Genomic DNA, 19,430 nt, shown 5'->3' on the forward strand with positions numbered 1-19,430 from the left:
CTGCAGATTACGTAAACAATAACAGCCACCAAGGCGGCAAGACGGACGGACAGCAAGCCACACGCAAAARATCGTTCTTACATAAACAGTGTCAATTGCCGATTGCGTAAACAGTTGACCAGCGATCGTTGCTTGCACTATCACCAATTGGATAAACAATTGTATGAAGCGGAGTCAGCACGACGCAGACGTCAAAGCCGGCAGCGTCGACTACTGAATATGCGTTCTTAGGGCTGAATGGTTAAGTTAGGTTTTGGGCTAGGTTAGATTTAAGTTGAGCATTAGCACAACCGAGTCACCTTAACGCTAGCACCATAGTTGACGGTGGAGTTATAATCATTAACGACAGCCCAACCAGAATCGCCATTGATGAAACACCTGAGAGAAATGTAAGTGGCACGTATCTCGTCACTTTCGAGGATGTTGTGTTCCTGAACGGCACTAAGTACGTTGGAGGCTGGAAAAGGCTCCAGGTATTGCTGCTTCACCCCTGCTGAACATCACTGGCCATGAGACCATTTTGAGTTTGCCTTACCTTCAGTAAGGAGAGTAGTTAACACTTAATGCCCAATTTCCAGTTGGGTACGAATGTGGTGAGTCCAATACAACATCTCGCCTCATCAGCAGATTATGTGGGCAACGACCGCCACTAAGGCAACGACATATCATTCGCCATTCTGCAGACTACGTAAATAATAACAGGCATCAAGGCGGCAAGACGGGCGGACAGCAAGCCACACGCAAAAGAGCGTTCTTACATAAACAGTGTCAATTGCCGATTGCGTAAACAGTTGGATAAACAATTGTATGAAGCAGAGTCAGCACGACACAGACGTCAAAGCCGGCAGCGTCGACTACTGAATATGCGTTCTTAGGGCTTAATGGTTAAGTTAGGTTTTGGGCTAGGTTAGATACACATCATATAGTGATTACAACATACATCTTTTACTTATACAAAAAACTTGGTATGAGATATCTAAAGAAACCTGTCAGATTTTAATCAGTAGGCTCAAACAAATAAATAAAGTAATCCAGAGTAATGTTAAATATACAACAAAACTGTTTTATCATAATTTGTTTTTCCAGAATAATTTTCTTATTAAAAGTGTACCTATTTTTTGAGCAAGTTTATTTTAGCTATGAAAAGTTTTTGGATCTACATTTGTTTGCTTTGCTTTTTTTATAAATGAAGTTTATTTAAATAAGCTTGTTAATATTTGAAAAATATACATAAGTACGTTTGCGTTTTTCTAAAAAATTTAAATAAAACTTTTTAATCATGAGCTTTACTTGAAAAAGTATTGTGTAACTTTTATTTTGAGCAGGTGTGTATATGTAATATATGTATGTATACACAGGTTTGTGTTARTAAAAACAATTTTCGTACGACCGGTTTTGCCGGTTTAAATCAATTTATTTAAAAAAAAAAAACACAAATATGTAAATATACAAAAAATATAAAGAACACATGTTGAACGTCTCTTTTAGCTGCCTTCTACCAACTGACTGATTTGACACAGCATGTCAGCTGCTGGGTTGCCATCTAATGTTGTCATATGTATGTCGGGGATTTCATTCGTTGATGATTCTGTAGGCGATTTGCCTGTTGATGACTCTATATCACTTTGCACTTCACACTTTATACTTTACTATAACTCAATAATTGCACTTTTTATTTTCACTACATGAGCACAGCAAGTTCTGCTATCAAGATCACTTCTTGAACATAGCGCCTAATTATATGCGCATCCCTTCATTGCTCTAAAATTAGTTAACGGTTCCTGCCTCTTCACTCTGCTTTCTTGATAACATTTCATAAATTCTTTTCATTACATATTCTTCTTCACCATACTTTACAATTCATGCAAAATTAATTATATTTACCAGCTGGTTTATTTGCTTTTACACCCCCGCTATAACAAGTCCTTCTGTTTTGGTGCGATCATTTTATCTCTTCTTGGGATTCCAAAGTACCTACCGTGCCGTCCATATCTTCCGACTCCCGCTATAGCCAGTCCATCTGTTATATTGCGGTCATTATATTATCTCTTGGAATTTCAAGACACTAACTGTGCCATTTTTTAAATCTTTATTTCTCACTTGGAAATCAGACGCATCTCTTGAGTCGTCCAAATCAACTGCGTTACTTATTGGTACATTTGGCATTGCCTTCAAAAGTTCTTGCCCATACTTCTATGTTTTTTTCTTCTTGTTAATGATTTTAAAACAAAACTGTCTGAACTTACAAGTTTTGTTAGGTAACCATTTTTTTTTTTCTTTTCTTTTTTAGCAACACTCCTATATTACATTTTATTAATTTTGCCTAAATAAAGCACCACGTTTGTCTTAACGAGCATTAACTTCCATGTTTTCCTTTGTTTGGTTTCTTAAAGATTTCCTATTAATTAAATTATCCACTTCTTCACCTGTTGGCAATAGACCAAAAGGTCTAGCTAGGTAGTAACATTTGTAATGGACTGACCTTGGTTACTCGATTGGCCGTACAATTCATTGCCAACTGTACTTCGGTTAAGGCATCTTGCCAGGATCTTTGACTAATTTCATCCGCTATCAACATACTCTTTAGCATGCTCATTATACATTCTACCCTGCAATGCTCACACCTGTAGCAATTAAATATAGCTCTCTCTCTCCATATTTTTTTTAAGAACAAAATTCACTGAATCCTGTGCTTGCAAAGTTACGGCCCTGATCCGCTATAATTCAAGCATACCAAACAAACACACAGCGCCTTTAACGACTATAAGAGAACTTTGCATAAGAGATTCGTGGACGTGATTAATCACTGCCCATCTAAATGCCCGAGGAATTACGGACAAACATTTAGTTTTACCTTTTCTTTGTTTCCTTCTATGTAAAACTCCTTTCCTCAATTCATATGTTTTCTCTAAGTTTTCTGTCAAATCATTATTTTTTTTAGCTTAGTTAATAACTTGGCTACCTAAGGATCACATTATTCAGATACTAGCCAATTATCATTTACCTGATTGAATTCGATCTGTCTTTTAACTATTTCTTTCCATACTCTTACATACTTTAATAATAGGATTCCTTGATAAAATATTTACGTGTATCATTTACAACTTTTGGTTATGCTTTTATCAACTGCTGGGCATCACAATCCATGTGAAAGCAAGCTAATAAATAAATTCATATTATCACACATACACACGCACACCGTATAATAGTCAGACGCACATTTAAGGAATCGGAAAGACCCTTGCTGCACTATTATTACTGTTCCACTTCCCTTCACTATCGTTTTGCACCCTACGCCCACTTCTTTCGATTATCTAATAATTTTCGTTCCTTCTCATTTTCCATGCACTTAATTTTGATTTATTACAACCTCGTTTCCACTTTGTATTTCGGTTTACATTTTTAACTCTCTATTGGATTAGGATTAACATTCAAATTGTGGTAAATCAATTTTGAAATTACCAACCACAACTTTTACTAACACTATACCACAACCTTTGGCTAAACTAATGTGCAACGCATCTTCTATCTTTTCTCTCTCCAACTGAATCGGATTTCAGGACATGAAGTAGCGTAATGTCCCATCGTTGCACTTGAAACATCGCATCCTGTACCGATATATTACTCCAGAATTGGTGCTCTCATTTTGATGTTTCCTTTTGCGTTGTTTCGCCTTTCCAGTCGATTGGAAGTTCAAGTCTTCTTCCGTCTGGGTCGGTTACACATGCATCCTCTTCCGTGTAACGCMTCTTAAAATCGTAGGCTTCCAGTTGCTGTAGCTCATTGCGACTTTTTACAGAGGTACATACCCAGTGTAACAAACTATTGACGGTTTACGCCATGTGTGCCATGTTACCGCCTCTGCGATTTCCTCCAAGTCTTTATTTTTCCACTTGGACATGAGTGACGTAACAATTTGGCTACCATATTTTGAAAATCCTTCTCCATATTTAGGAAGACCATTCAAGACGTTCAACAAAATTGCTGTTGTCTCAATTGCTGTTGAACGAATAACTCTTCAAATTGAGTCCAGAGCCGGAATCGCGGCACACGTTAAGCGAAAACGAAATTCATGTATTTTTTTGTTTTGAAATTTTCTCATTCGATAACCTGTTCTGTGTGTACGAAAGAAACGAAATTTCATTCGTTAGCTATTTGAGAAACGTTATAGCACAAATTATATAAAAAAAATTTTAATATATCAGCTGAAAATAATCCGAGGGGCAAAATGTAAATTATTTTTCATTTATTTAGTTTATTTAACATGTAATATAATTATATCTAATGATTTAAGAACAAAATATATATTCGTCAAAAAAAAATTCATGAGTGACTTTATGCTCCAACAACAGGACTTGACAAAAAATATTTTACCTAATTGTGTGCAAGGCAAAGTTGCAGCAAATAAGCTATGGGAAACATTGACTTTAATGCTTAACGCTGCCATGCCACCGATGAAAGATATTAAATATTGGCTAAAAGTAAGATAAATAAAAATATATAAGAAATATATAGATGGTTTAAATAATAATAAAATAGAAAAATACGTATTTGCTGATCAGAAGCACAACATAAAAAAGAAAATTTCTTTTAACAAAGCCGCGAAACAAAGGACTGGTGGTGGTCCGTACGAGAAAAAGCTGCAGCAGAAGTGCAACTTCTCCTAGCTACGGGGATAGATGTTGCTGTAGAAGGGTTGACCGTAGTAAAATCTTTTGGAAATGCAGAGCCCGAAGAAGGATTAAACGAGTTGGTGGAAATGATTGTAAATAGCGAGGAAGAAGAAGATCCGACACCATCCACCAGTCGCAGTGCGACAAAATCATGTAAAACGAAGCTCACTGTCGAAAGTGAAAACCTTTCTCTTTTAAAATGCAATTTACGCGCATATGAGTAACGCAAGCACAAATTAATAAAAATTTTGAGAAACTACTTGCTCTTAAGGACAGATCTCTCCAAATAAAAGAAGAGGCACATACTGCAGATATGAAATTAAAAGCTGTAGAGTTGCAAATTAAAACTTATGAGCTTGATATTTTAAAGAGAAAAATTCATAAATAAATACAAATATATAAGATATGTTAATTCCAAGTTCTTTATTGAAAATCTATTTATTAAAATAAAATATGAATCCAAATGTTGTTGGAACGTTTAATTCAATTATTCTCTAAAGGCAACATAATATGATCTCTAATTTTATGACCAATTTTAGTTAATTGAGTCTCATTTCCCGTATCTATTTCTGTATCATTGTTTTCATTTACAAAATATCTGTATGTTGAATTTTTAAATTGTACGGAAATGTTATGCAACGCTGCACATACGAGTACATTGCCACACTTTGCCATATTTTCAGGACTATACGGACTTCTTTACTAAGAGATTTCCACCGGCCTTTCAGTATACCAATGGTTCGTTCAACAATACAGCGTGCTTTTGCATGGATTTCATTAATCCGTGCTTCTCATGAGCCATGTTCGGGGTTTCTAAATGGTGTCAAACACCATGGTTCTAAAGGATATCCAGAATCTCCTATTAATTGAGAAAATACGTAGATATCTCTGTAAATATATTTTGCAGCTGCATAAGTGCATATATTACCCAGAAGCTAGACATAATCAAAATAATATGATTATATGCTTCCTCCAAAAGTCTCCTCTGCGCAGAATGCTTCCATACAAAGGAATCGTGAGCGGCTCCACCATATTTTGAATCAATAGCTAAAATTCCATGTTCGTAATCACAAATCTGTGAATATATGTATGTACGTACATATTCGTAAGTATGTGGTGTACAAATCTAAATATATAAATGCATATGATATGTATTTATGTGTACAAACATCTGTATATGCGACTTACTATCATTGAATTAAGACTGTGGTATTCTTCTCTGTTGAAAAACATATGTTCATTCACAGTTGGTTTTTGAAGGGCAAAATGTGTACCATCAATACATCCGATAACTAAACATTTGTATATATTTTTTTTTAGCATCTTTATTTAGTCGACAAACAATAACTCCTGGAACTTTATATTTCTCAACGAAGTGCATTTAGATAAACGGTTTGGGGAAAACTTAACGAAATGTGGACAAAGTTTTGTTTTCATTTCATTAACTACGTCCCCTACAATTTTACACATTGTGATTTGGTACAATCAAATTAAAAAGTCGTTTCCCACTGTGTGTTGATAGTCTCCACTCGCCAAAAGGGACAAAATCGCTGCTAATTGATGAATTGGTGCGACGATCCGCACACTTGACAAGTTACGAAATTTCACTCGATTCGATTACTTGCTCGCTCACGACTGCCGCGATTCGGGCCCAGGTTATGTCTGCGAAACATATTTGTGATAACCATTTGGATGAGCTGCCGTCTAGCGCCTTACTTAACACTATCACAAGTGCGCCACCTTCGAGGGTATCTTCCTCAAAAATAAGGTCCACCGTTGTACACCATGCAGAGGCATCCGCTCCAGCGCAATCGGGATTGAGTTTTGACAAAGCAACATGGGCAGGCATTGCGTCTGTTACCGTTGTTGGGATTTGCATGGACTTGATTATGTCCATTAGATTTCGGTGCTATGCTTCTAACGCTACGAGGACCTATTACGAATCTCGGCTTGTAGGATTAGCCGATCCGACATCTGATGGGGATTTCATTCGTTGATGATTCTGTGGAGGATTTACCTGTTGATGACTTTATATCATTTTACACTTCACAGTTTTACACTTTATACTTTACTCTAACTCAATAATAAATAAAACTAATCCTATCAAGATCACTTCTTGAACTAATTCTGCGAGGACATAGCGCCTAATTATATGAGCACCCCTTCATTGCTCTAAAAGTAGCTAACGGTTCCTGCCTCTCTTCACTCTGTTCCCGATCAGACCTCACTCAGTAACAGTTTCTCTAGTCCTGCAGTTATGCTTATTTATGCATTTACATTCTATAGTACCGCAATATATACCGCCAATGCGTCGCCTACTTCAAAGAACGCTCTACCACATACAGTTACAAAATACAAGAACTATCGCTCCGATATGTACATATATACTACATATATACTTACTTTAAGTTTAGCTCGAAAACAATGACCAACTTAAAACGCACGTGATTGCGATAGACATTTTCGGAATTTTCGAATGTATATCTTAACATGGGAGGATGGAAAAACCACCAACCAGATCGATCATGTTGTGATAGACGGAAGACACGTCTCCAGTGTTTTAGATGTGCGTGCACTGCGAGGTCCTAACATCGACTCGGACCACTATCTTGTTGCAGCGAAGATTTGCACGTGCCTCTGTGCAGCAAAAAACGCACGCCATCAAACGCAAGGAAGGTTCGACGTCGAGAAGCTGCAATCACAACAGACAGCCGAACATTTTCTACTCGGCTTGCACTCCTGCTCTCTGAGAGCACTCGTCAATAATTCGGTATAAGGGAACTGTGGGACGGCATTTCAAACTCTTTACGTACAGCTGCAACCAAAGCCATTGGTTTTCGGAAAGTACAAAAGAACAGCTGGTACGACGASGAGTGCCGTGTCGCAGCGGAGAGAAAACAGGCTGCCTACCTCGCAACGTTACGATCGACCACAACACGTGCGTGATGKRATAGATACCGAGAGTTCAAGAGGGAAGCGAGACGCATTTGCAGACAGAAAAAGAAAGAGGCCGAAATGCGTGAGTATGGAGAGCTTGATGAGCTGGCCGATAGGGGTAATGCTCGAAAATYCTACGAAAAAATGCGGCGGCTTACAGTAGGTTTCAAGACCGGAGCATACTCTTGTAGAACCCCCAAAGGTGATCTAGTCACCGATGCCTAGAGCATACTTAAATTATGGAGGGAACACTTCTCCAGCCTGCTGAATGGCAGTGAACGCGCAACGCCAGGAGAAGCCGAACCCGATGCCCCAATCGACGACGATGGAGCAGACGTTCCATTGCCCGACCAGGAAGAAGTCGGAATAGCAATTACCCGCCTGAAAAACAACAAAGCGGCGCCAACTACCGTGGCATAAGCCTCCTCAATATCGCATATAAGGTCCTATCGAGCGTTGTGTGTGAAAGATTAAAGCCCACCGTCAACAAACTGATTGGACCTTATCAGTGTGGCTTCAGACCTGGAAAATCAACAACCAACCAGATATTCACCATGCGCCAAATCTTGGAAAAGACCCGTGAAAGGAGAATCGACAATCACCACCTCTTCGTCGATTTCAAAGCTGCTTTCGACAGCACGAAAAGGAGCTGCCTTTACGCCACGATATCTGAATTTCAGGGATACCAAAACTTATACGGCTGTGTAAGCTGACGTGGAGCAACACCAAAAGCTCTGTCAGAATCGGGAAGGATCTCTCCGAGCCGTTCGATACCAAACGAGGTTTCAGACAAGGCGATTCCATATCGTGCGACTTTTTCAACCTGCTTCTGGAGAAAATAGTTCGAGCTGCAGAACTAAATAGAGAAGGTACCATCTTCTATAAGAGTGTACAGCTGCTGGCGTATGCCGATGATATTGATATCATTGGCCTAAATACCCGCGCCGTTAGTTCTGCTTTCTCCCTGTCTCTTATACACATCTAGATGTGTATAAGAGACAGCCTATATGGTGCAGAGGCTTGGACGATGACAACAACTGATGAGTCGACGTTGCGAGTTTTCGAGAGAAAAGTTCTGCGAAAGATTTATGGTCCTTTGCGCGTGGGCCACGGCGAATATCGCAATCGATGGAACCATGATCTGTACGAGAATTAAAAGACAGCTCTGAAAGTATTCGACGCAGTACCCGCCGGGGGAAGCAGAGGAAGAGGAAGACCTCCACTCAGTTGGAAGGACCAAGTGGAGAAGGACCTGGCTTCACTTGGAATATCTAATTGGCGCCACGTAGCGAAAAGAAGAAACGACTGGCGCGCTGTTGTTAACTTGGCTATAATCGCGTAAGCGGTGTCTACGCCAATCAAGAAGAAGAAGAAGAAGATATGTTAACATGGCAAATGTTAACAATTGCTAAATAAAAGTAGTAAAAAGTAATAATGCAATAATGAGTAAATCATAGCGGAAATGCATCTTTAGTTGCACAATAGTTAGTWTCCCACAGCAAAAGCCAGACGCTTTCATCAGCATAAAAGCTCATTTTTCGGTGTGAAGCGGAAGTCCAACACGCGCAACCCAAATAAGTCAATTCAGAGAATTGGCAACAACATCAAGTCAGCAGTTGGCCAGTTAAGTAAATTAATTTTTAAGTTTTAGTCTTAGCTCTGTAATCAAACAAATAAGAACTAAATAAAATCTTTTTAAAAAGAAATTCACTTTAAATTTCTTAACTGGCGCCCAACGTGGGGCCTTCGCTAGTCGCGATTAGTAAATCGTATCAATACAATTCGCGGGTGTATCTACAAGTCTTGGTTAAAAAGTTTGTGCTGTCGTGATACTCAGCGGCTACCATTAGAAGACAAGGATAATACTTACCACCCCATAGACGGCGAAGGCTTGGGCAAGGACTCCATAGGAGTGCAGGAAAAGAGGCCCCCTAGTCGCCAATAGCAAACCTGCTACTAGAGTAAGAATTAATTTTAAGAATCAATATTAATATATTCATATATGTAAAMGAATTTTTAAAATATAAAAAGTGAAACTGTGTAATGTGAAACAAACTATGTTTAAGAAATCTTTAATGCAAAGGTGAACACAATCTAAGAATAGTGCCATAATTTAAGAAAGAGGGTGTAATTCAGWAAAAAATAATTGAACTAGACGAGATATTATATCGAAAACTAAAATAAGCTAACTAAAAGTGAAAAATTTAGAAAGGAAAGTTTTAACTCAAAACAAAATACGCCAGGGATAAATGTAATTTTKAAAATAAAAAAGTRAATAATAGAAATATATCAATCATGCCAGTTAATCCTGCCAACCTCGTTCGGCCAACAATACTTAATGCACCCCAAGGGCCACCAGCACCTTCTGGTCAGCCTCTTGCCTCTTCTAATTCATTCTCTATGGATGAGTTAATTACTGTATTCACAGGAATTGTGAACAATGTCTTAAGGACTGAAGGGCGAAATTCCATCCAAATTCCAACTTTTCAAATTACACGGACATTACCATAGACTCAAGACTACCCGGGAATGTCTCTGAATTAGACAAAATACCAGATGTGCTACGATGTCTTCGGGAGTTCTTCGGAAATCCGGGTTAATGCACATCTTGGAGGAAAAGCATGGACAGGATCCTCCAGATATACGAGCCTCAAAGAAGTACCCCAAAATATTATGGCATCCTCAATGTCGTTAGAAACAAAATCGTGGGCAATGCCGAAACCACAAGAGTTTYGTCCACCACTACCTCCCAGAAGAATGAACAATGAGTTTTACCCCGAATTGGCATACATGCCCCAACCAAGGTTGTACGCAGCCACTCCACATAGACCACCGCAAATGAACTATCAAGTTCACCGCCAGMAACAGGCGCCCCAATATGCACAACAGCATTACAATCCGCCACCACGTCCTTTGCATAAGCCACAGCTACGCCCAGAAATAATGAACATTGAGCCATCACTGCGAAATAGGAATATTAATTATATGAGTATAAATATAAATATAACAATTCATTTAAAAAAACGTTTTTGCGTCAAAATAAACATTTCCTTTTTTATTAGAAGCCGAAATAAAATAGTTCCGATATTTCAATTTCTGCTATGATACTTATAAAAAATGTTCCTAAAACTAAACGCGACACAATAAAAACTCGATTTTCTGAAGATGACTCCATCCATTGATAAATCCAATTGGATTTTACTATACCGAACCGAGGTCGAGGTTAGACGGATCCTTTTAGCGAAGACGCAGCAGAAAAATCCCTTCGGTCCTAGTTAGACTCAATGGCATCAGGAATCAGGAGGATACGGAGAAACCCCGCTGCAAGGAGTTGGTTCAGTGATGACAAATTTATTCTATAACCTACCGATCCAAACGGAGTTATATCTCCTAAAAAAAAACAAATGCAGCTACATGCTATAGTAGTCCGATATCGGCGGTTCTGACAAATGAGCAGCTGCTTGAGGAGAAAAGGTCGTGTGAAATTTTTGTAGCAAATGTGTTTCACTGCGAACAGACGTATTTTTTCTCTGCTCCGCGTTCTACTATTTATTCTATATTAATGCCGTGTATTTGCGGTCATAGAGTTTATCGCGCTCAGACCAAGATCAGCTACCATAAATGTAATCAATTGTTCCACTTGACGTGTATGAATTTATCACAGGCTGATGTGGATTTTTTGCTGAAATCCAAAAATGCTTTTTATTGTAAAGTGTGCGCGGTAGCTCGGAGAAATTCCATTCGTTCGCTGCCTGCATCGCCATCAGCGCGTAATGCTCAGTGTTCTGATATCTTAAATTCGCAACAACAAAATGCTGAACAATCAAATAACGAATTAACTGGACCTTTGTTGGAGCCTAATATTCCAAATAAGGTAAATGAGTTGCTTAATTCTCTGGTTTTTGAAGTAAGTTCACTGAGAAGTGAACAATCGAAGGCGCTCACATTAATACAACAACTATGTAATGATAGAAATTCGTTAATCGCTAAGATTAACGAACTTAATTCAGAGATATGCATTGTAMAAAAGAAATTGTCCGATAGCGGCAAGTTTTCTGCACCAGCTTCGAATGCTCTCTCTACTGCTTCCGCCACTCTCACTGCTGCGACTGCTGTTGATACAAATGCTTCTCCGTCTAATGCTGCTGTTTTTGATGATAGCGTGAGTGTGAATTATCTCGCTCCCGCTATACCGAAAACATTCTCCGCAGCTTCAACTACCGCTCCGTCTGCTGGTTGCTCCACTTTCTCTATTGCTGCTGATAATAGAACAATTACAGTTCCGTCCAACGTTGCTGATTACTGCGCTTCTGCGGCTCGACCTGCTGCTGCTCCCTATGCTGTTAATTATACCAATACATTTGCTGACGCTGTTGTTAGGAATATCAACACTTACTCGAAAGGCAGAAATAATACCACAGTTGCTGCTAAACCAGATCACCCTCTGTCGCGGTCAATGCTGCTCAATCAGCTGCCATTAATGATTCTGTTAATCTGAACTCTTTTAGTTCAATTACTGCTAATGGAAATTTAAAGTTAAACGTGAACACTAGGAACAAAAAATCTACAGCTGCTTCAACTGTGGTTGGTGTTAATGYCAATTGTAATCTCGATGTCGTCATACCTAAGAAATGGATTCACTTGYCTGCYTTTAAGRACTCAGTCACTGAAGAAGATATTATATCTTTTGTTGTTAAACATGCTAATGTTGGGAAAGAGCATCTTTTATGTTATAAATTAATTAAGAAGGATACTGATATTAATAATCTTAAGAGTATAAACTTTAAGTTAGGCGTGTCGACGATTTTACTCGTGAGCTTTCTGCATATTCAACTGGCTCTTGTCTTAAGGTGTACTACGAAAAGTTATCGGGTATTAGGTGTAAATCAAATATTATTCGCAACTTTGCTTCACATTTGAATTTCGATATTATCGTTATTGCTGAGACTTGGCTGAATTCCAGTTACTTTGATAGTGAATATTTTGACTCAAATCTCTACTATGTCTTCCGTAAGGACAGAGATCATGAAAAAACTGGCTTTTTAAGAGGGGGTAGTGTTCTCCTAGCAGTTCATCGCAAATATCGTCCTCGTTTAATTATGCTTGATAATGATGATTCTATTCTGGACCAACTATGTATTTGTGTCAATGACGCTCTGTTCATTGCAGTCTCATACATCCCTCCTAATAGTCATCTAGAGTTGTATAAGTTGCACGCAAATAATATTTCCTCGCTGGTATTAAATAATGTGGAAGAGAATAATATCTGTGTTCTGGGTGACTTTAATTTAAGCAATATCGTCTGGTCTAGTTGTTCCTATAGTCCTGCTCTTATTCCCCCCAATTTATCGTCTTTTCAGGAGTTAGTTCTCTTCGATAGCTTGCTTAGTCTCAATCTGATTCAAATCAACTCTTATTCAAATAGTCTGGATCGGTTTCTAGACTTAGTGTTTCTTAGTGATAATTTAAAATTTTGGTTTCTCGATGGATTCTCTACAATTACTCCAGCCACCATTCATCATTCTCCGCTAGCATTTGAGGTGGATACTTATCTTTTCGCTCCTGTTAAACCTACTGATGGGCCTGGTYTTAATTTTGCATATTGTGATTTTGAACGACTCAATAATCTCCTCTATGAGATTAAATGTAATGATCTACTTTCGGGACTAGATACAGCTAATAGTTTCGCGATTTTTAAGAAATCAATTCAGAAATTTTGTCATTATAATATCCCGCTCAAACATATACAACCATATAAGTTGCCTTGGTGCACTTAACGTTTAAAAAATCTTAGAAACAAATGCTATAGAAAATTCTCTTCAACTAAATATCATGTTTCCTTTGTTCAATATCAGCACTCCACAAAACTGTTTAATGAATTGGATAAGTTTCTCTATAAAAGGTTTATTAATAGTACGGAGTCTACAATTAAGTCGAACCCTAATTTCTTTTGGAACTGTGTAAAATCTATAAAAGTGTGTTCGGCTATTCCCTCTGCATTACGGTGGGGTGATAAGTCAGCATGCACCCCTGGGGAAATCTCCAACTTGTTTGCTGAATTTTTCAATTCGAATTATACCCACGATGATCCTGGTAATAGTCCCACTTTTTCAGCTAATAATTTCCCTTCCATAAATTTTGGCACACTGCGTCTTTCACAGGATGGTATTGCCAAAGCTATTTGTGATATTAAGTCTTCCTCCAAATTGCACTTGGATGGGCTTCCACCTGTACTTATAAAAAATTGTACTGCCTTGGTATACCCTCTTATGCTCATCTTCAATAAGTCTCTCTCCTCTGGGAATTTTATTTCTGACTGGAAATTGACACGCATTACCCCTATTCTTAAAGGTGGTAGAAAAGATGTAGTCTTCAATTACAGGCCTATCTCTAAACTTTCTACAGCTTCGAAAATTTTTGAGTGTTCTGATAATAATAAATTATTTTTTGCAGTAAAATCAATAATTAATGTCAATCAGCATGGGTCTGTATCTGGGCGCTGTTTCAAACTTAGCGGTTTTTAACGATTATTGTATGTTTGCATTCTCCGCTGGATTTCAGGTAGATTGTGTCTACACAGATTTCTCTAATGCCTTTGATAAAGTTTCACACAATATTCTAATTAAAAAACTATCKTCTTTAGGGTTTCATTCGGCCTTCTTGCAGTGGATTAAATTATATCTGCACAATAGACGATGCGTTGTCAGTGTCGATCTGATTCATTCATTGCGTAATCGGGAGTGCTACGAGCAAGCGTCTTAGGTCCACTTCTCTTTGTGCCGTTTATCAATGACATTTCCTGTTGCTTCTCTTTCGCTAACTTCCTATTATATGCAGATGACTTAAAAATTTTTACAATAATCAAAAACTCACAAGATGTATTCAAACTTCAATGTGGTATTGATGCTTTTTATGCTTGGTGCCTGAAATCGGAGCTTTTTCTGAATCTAGATAAATGCTTTCAGATTTCTTATGGTAGGGGACGTAACATCTTATCTACAAGTTACAATATTTCTAATTGTGTCCTCAAATGTGTTACTAAAATCAAAGATCCTGGGGTAATCTTTGACAACAGATTTTCTTTCAGTAATCACATCAACTATATCACTTATAAATCATTCTCTGTGCTTTAAATTTTTCCGACCCCTACACGTTAAAATTACTGTATACATGTTTCGTTCGGTATTGCATATCGTCAATTAATAGGATCGAGCGTGTTCAAAAGATTTTTCTTAAATTTGCTCTCCGCTCCTTAAAGTTCGTTGACCCAATACCATCGTATACATGTCGTTTATTGCTTATACATCTTAAACTACTAGAAAATCGACGGTCCGTTCTCTGTCTTTCATTTATTTTCAATGTAATTAATGGAAGAATTGGCTGTCCCTATTTATTAGGGAAAATTAACTTCCATACTCCTCAGCGTTGTCTCAGATCTATTTCCCCATTTTATTATAAAAAGGAAAGTACTAATTTTGCTAAATATGCTCCTCTCAAGCGTGCTATATGTGAGTTTAACTCGATTTCCGAGAAAGTTCTTCTTGATTTTTCGCACTCTAGGGTATCCTTCATTAATACCCTCAATTCTGTTTTTTAATTTAAATTATCTATTTATGTAATTGTAATTTAGTTATTTTAGAGTTCTAATTTACATCCTAATTCTCTACTAGTCTGTAAGAATTAATGTTAATAGACTTACTAAATAAATAAATAAATATTTGAGTTGCAAAGTACCAAAAACTGAGGAACTAACTAGTCTTCCTATGTATACCGGCAAACAGACGGACATGGCTAAATCGATTCAGCTCATCATGCTGATATGTTWTATACTATATATAAATGTATTTTTTGATCTCCGAAGTTTTTATCTAAGTGTCGTATTTCGTTGCGAACTTTACTCCGTGGTTAGGATATACAAACTTCCCCAGGTGCTGACTAGTGGTGTTAAAGTACTTTTAAGAACTTCCTAGGTTACCTAAGTATTTAGTTTCCCTTAGAAATTTTATGATAACTACAGAAGTATATTATATTACGAATACGCATATATAATGTGAATTATAAACTATTCTTTTCATTCAATTTTAGTTGGAAAACATACGTTAAATTATATTCGCAAGAGTTCCAGATCGCCGTACCAGAGATATTGAAAACATTTTCTGTCGATCTAACTTCTGCAAACAGTTTCCTTTACTGGGCTTTAAATTTAATAAATTTGCCTGCGACAACATCATAGCATATACAGAAAATGACAACGCAACGGAATTATGAACAACGAGATATTTTGAGGTCATGCGTTTTATGAATCACATTAGTATTTACTTTTACTAGAATAGAGAGTGGATAGTCATTTGAATATTTGATACTATTAAAAGGTCTAAATAAAGAAAATATTAATAGAAAATATAAAGTCGTTGAGTAAAATTTAAATGGAAATAAATTTTAATTTAAATTGAACACGATTATGAAAAGAATTATGAAATATCATATCTCAAAAAACATAAATATGAGATTGAATCGAAACACATCTCACTATCAAAAAAGTCCTCAATGAGTGCCGAATATAAATGGCCAAATCAAACCAGAGGATAGAGTAAAAATTGTGAATGTTATTATCAACGATAACCTTGATGTTTTGTCCGCAGTTATTGAATCGATGATGATTATTCGCAAGCATGTGTTTTTGAAGAAGAGTTAAAAAATTATTCTGATATTCATGAACCAAAATTAAAAAAAGTAAAGCTATAAATAATTCAGAAGATATAAACAAGAAAATGAATAAAGATTAGACTAGTTTGCAGTAKTGAACTTTTTGTCTGTTGCCGCGAATTTTGCGATTGACATTGTTCACTTATTACTTGTTTTTGTCAAATCTACCCTCAAACATTTTTGAGCAAATGGAGTTACCTTGTTTTTGATTTTTATCATTTAAGCATATATGTATATTAATCGAAAATAGGCGTATTTTACTGTGTTAAGATTAGTTTCTCAGGTTTTTGCGACATGAGTAGTTCTAGTAGACGTTGTTTAAATAAACCAGATACTTTTTGCTACATATGCGAAGAATATGTGTTTAAAAATTGTAGAAAAGTTATATCACAGTTGGTGAAAAATTCCTATTTTGACAATTTCGGGGTGCTCTTGGATAAAAATAAGAATTCTTGGGCTCCCAATTGTGTTTGTAAATCTTGTGTGGAATATTTAAGTTTATGGAAAAGTGGTAAAAGAAGTGCTTTAAATTTGGAACACCGACTATTTGGCGAGAACCACAAAATCATCTCGTAGACTGTTATTTTTGTAGTGTGAACATATACGGTTTAAACACTAAAAATCTAGCTAAATGGCAGTACCCAAGTACTAGTTGTGTTCAACGTCCACTGCAGCGTTCACCTAACGCTTCAGAGCCTAAAAATATATCTCAACCTTTACAAAATGATGCTGATTTTGAAGGTATGTCTAATGAGTCAAAAAGTTTTTCCCAAAATGAGTTGAATGATCTTTTAAGAGATTTAAATCTTTCTAAACAAGCTTCAGAATTCTCCGATACTAAAATAAGTTTTTATCGTGAAACAGATGCAGAATTACGGCGTTATTTTTCCGAAGAAAACGACGTTACCTTTTGTTCAAATATCAAAAACTTTTTGATAAAAATGGTCTTAAAGCGATACGAACCAAACGACTGGCGTTTACTAATTGACAGCTCAAACGTAGCCTTATTCTATTACATATATGAAATAAATACGCTGGTGTACCTATTGCCCACAGTACAAAGTTAAAGGAGGAATATTGTGACATTTCGCTGGTCTTGAACAAAATAAAATACAAATACCATTTAAAAATTTTCAACATTCTTCTCGGTCAACAAAATGGTTATACCAAGTTTCCCTGTTTTATATGTCTTTGGGACAGTACAGCTAAACAGGAGCATTGGGTGAGAAAAAACTGGCCCTTCAGAGAAAAAATGGAGCCTGGAAAGCACAATATAGTCCACAATACATTAGTAGCTCGTAACAAAATTATCCTTCCAGCATTACATATAAAACTGGGCATTATGAAACAGTTTGTAAAATCGCTAGATAAAGATGAGAACTGCTTTTCTTACATTTGCCAAAAATTTCCTCAGCTCACTATGGAAAAGATTAAAGCCGGAATTTTTGATGGCCCCCAAATTAGACAACTTACGAAAGGTACTCAATTTAGAAATTCTATGACGGAGTCAGAACTAAAGGCTTGAACAGCATTCGTATCTGTGATGCAGAATTTTCTCGGAAATAAAAAATCTGGAAATTATATTGGAATTGTAGAAGAATTTCTGCTACAATTAAAAAATATGGGATGTAATATGAGTATAAAGCTCCACTTCCACCATAGTCACCTAGAGAGGTTTCCGGAAAATTTAGGAGATATGAGCGAAGAGCAGGGAGAGCGTATGCGTCAAGACTTACGCGTCATCGAAGAGCGCTATTAGGGTTTCTGGGATACAAATATGATGTCTGACTATCGTTGGTCTCTAATACGTCATTTTCCAAACTCTACATATCGGAGAAGAGCTTTAAAAAGAAGTTTTTTAGAACTTAATGATTAATTATTTTTCTTAATAAAATGTTTCTTAATAAATACATGTTTTTTTCTGTGTAATGCCTACATAGCTGAAACTCTGAAACTAGAGCTGATAAAAATATATAAATTATATTTTTGGAAATAGCATATTATATGCAGTCAGCAACATCTAAAATTTCTTCGGCAACAAATGCACTGTAAGCTAGTGCTATAGTTATCAATCAAACATACTCGTAGTATCTTCAAAAAATAAGGATGAAAAAGTAGGTTCACAATTAGAAATTTTCAAAAAAGAAACAATGGATGATAACGTTTATGGATTAATAGGCGTTGTGTACATTGTTAAAATTGTAGGTGAATCCATCTTCCATGGGTGCAATATATATGTATACAAAATCCTTTAATATAATATAAACATCGCCTTAAATTCTGTGAAAAGCATTTTCCAACGACCTTATGTCAATATCACCAATATCTAAGCAATATCCCACATAATAAAAAAGATAAAATAATGGCATACATTTTAAGTAGATTAGCTATTGCAATTGAATACCACCAAGGTCGATATTTACCTACTCCTACTTAGGTACTCAGGTGCATACAGGTTAATTGACAAGAGTGATTTGCAACTATCCACTTACGCTATAAACCTTATATCAAAATAAAGATAATTTGATTGCGAGTATAATGATATACTACCTAATAATTGCACTGGGAAAAAGAAGACAACCCAGTGCTTGCATATTCTATACGCTATATACTTCCGATTAGTCTACAGTTTATTGCGTAAGAGAGTGCGTATAATGTTTAGAAAAAATCTTTTTTTAATTATTAAGTAATTACACTTAGCATCACAATTTCCAGTCAACCTCCTCGAAATTAATATTTTAATGTAATAAATTGTACATAAAAATTATTTTCATCCCAACGCAGGATAACTCTTGCCAACAGGTGCTAATACGGACTGAGTAGGCAATTGAGGAGTAAAGTCCTCTCTCGACAAACAAAAACCAAACTCTATTATAAGTCACTCATAATTCCCGTCCTGTTATATGGTGCAGAGGCTTGGACGATGTCAACAACAGATGAGTCGACGTTGCGAGTTTTCGATAGAAAAGTTCTGCGAAAGATTTATGGTCCTTTGCGCGTTGGCCACGGCGAATATCGCATTCGAGGGAACGATGAGCTGCACGAGATATACGACGACATTGACATAGTTCAGCGAATTAAAAGACAGCGGCTATGCTGGCTAGGTCATGTTGT

At 36.8% G+C, this 19,430-nt stretch overlaps 1 pseudogene; it reads left to right on the plus strand.

Moving 5' to 3' along the window:
- The first annotated feature begins 10,322 nt into the window (after positions 1-10,322).
- LOC108974171 overlaps positions 10,323-19,430 on the plus strand; it is a 10,611-nt pseudogene continuing 1,503 nt past the window's right edge.

The sequence above is a fragment of the Bactrocera latifrons genome, unplaced genomic scaffold, assembly GCF_001853355.1.
Source record: "Bactrocera latifrons isolate USDA-ARS-PBARC rearing strain unplaced genomic scaffold, ASM185335v1 scaffold_536, whole genome shotgun sequence".
NCBI lineage: Eukaryota > Metazoa > Arthropoda > Insecta > Diptera > Tephritidae > Bactrocera > Bactrocera latifrons.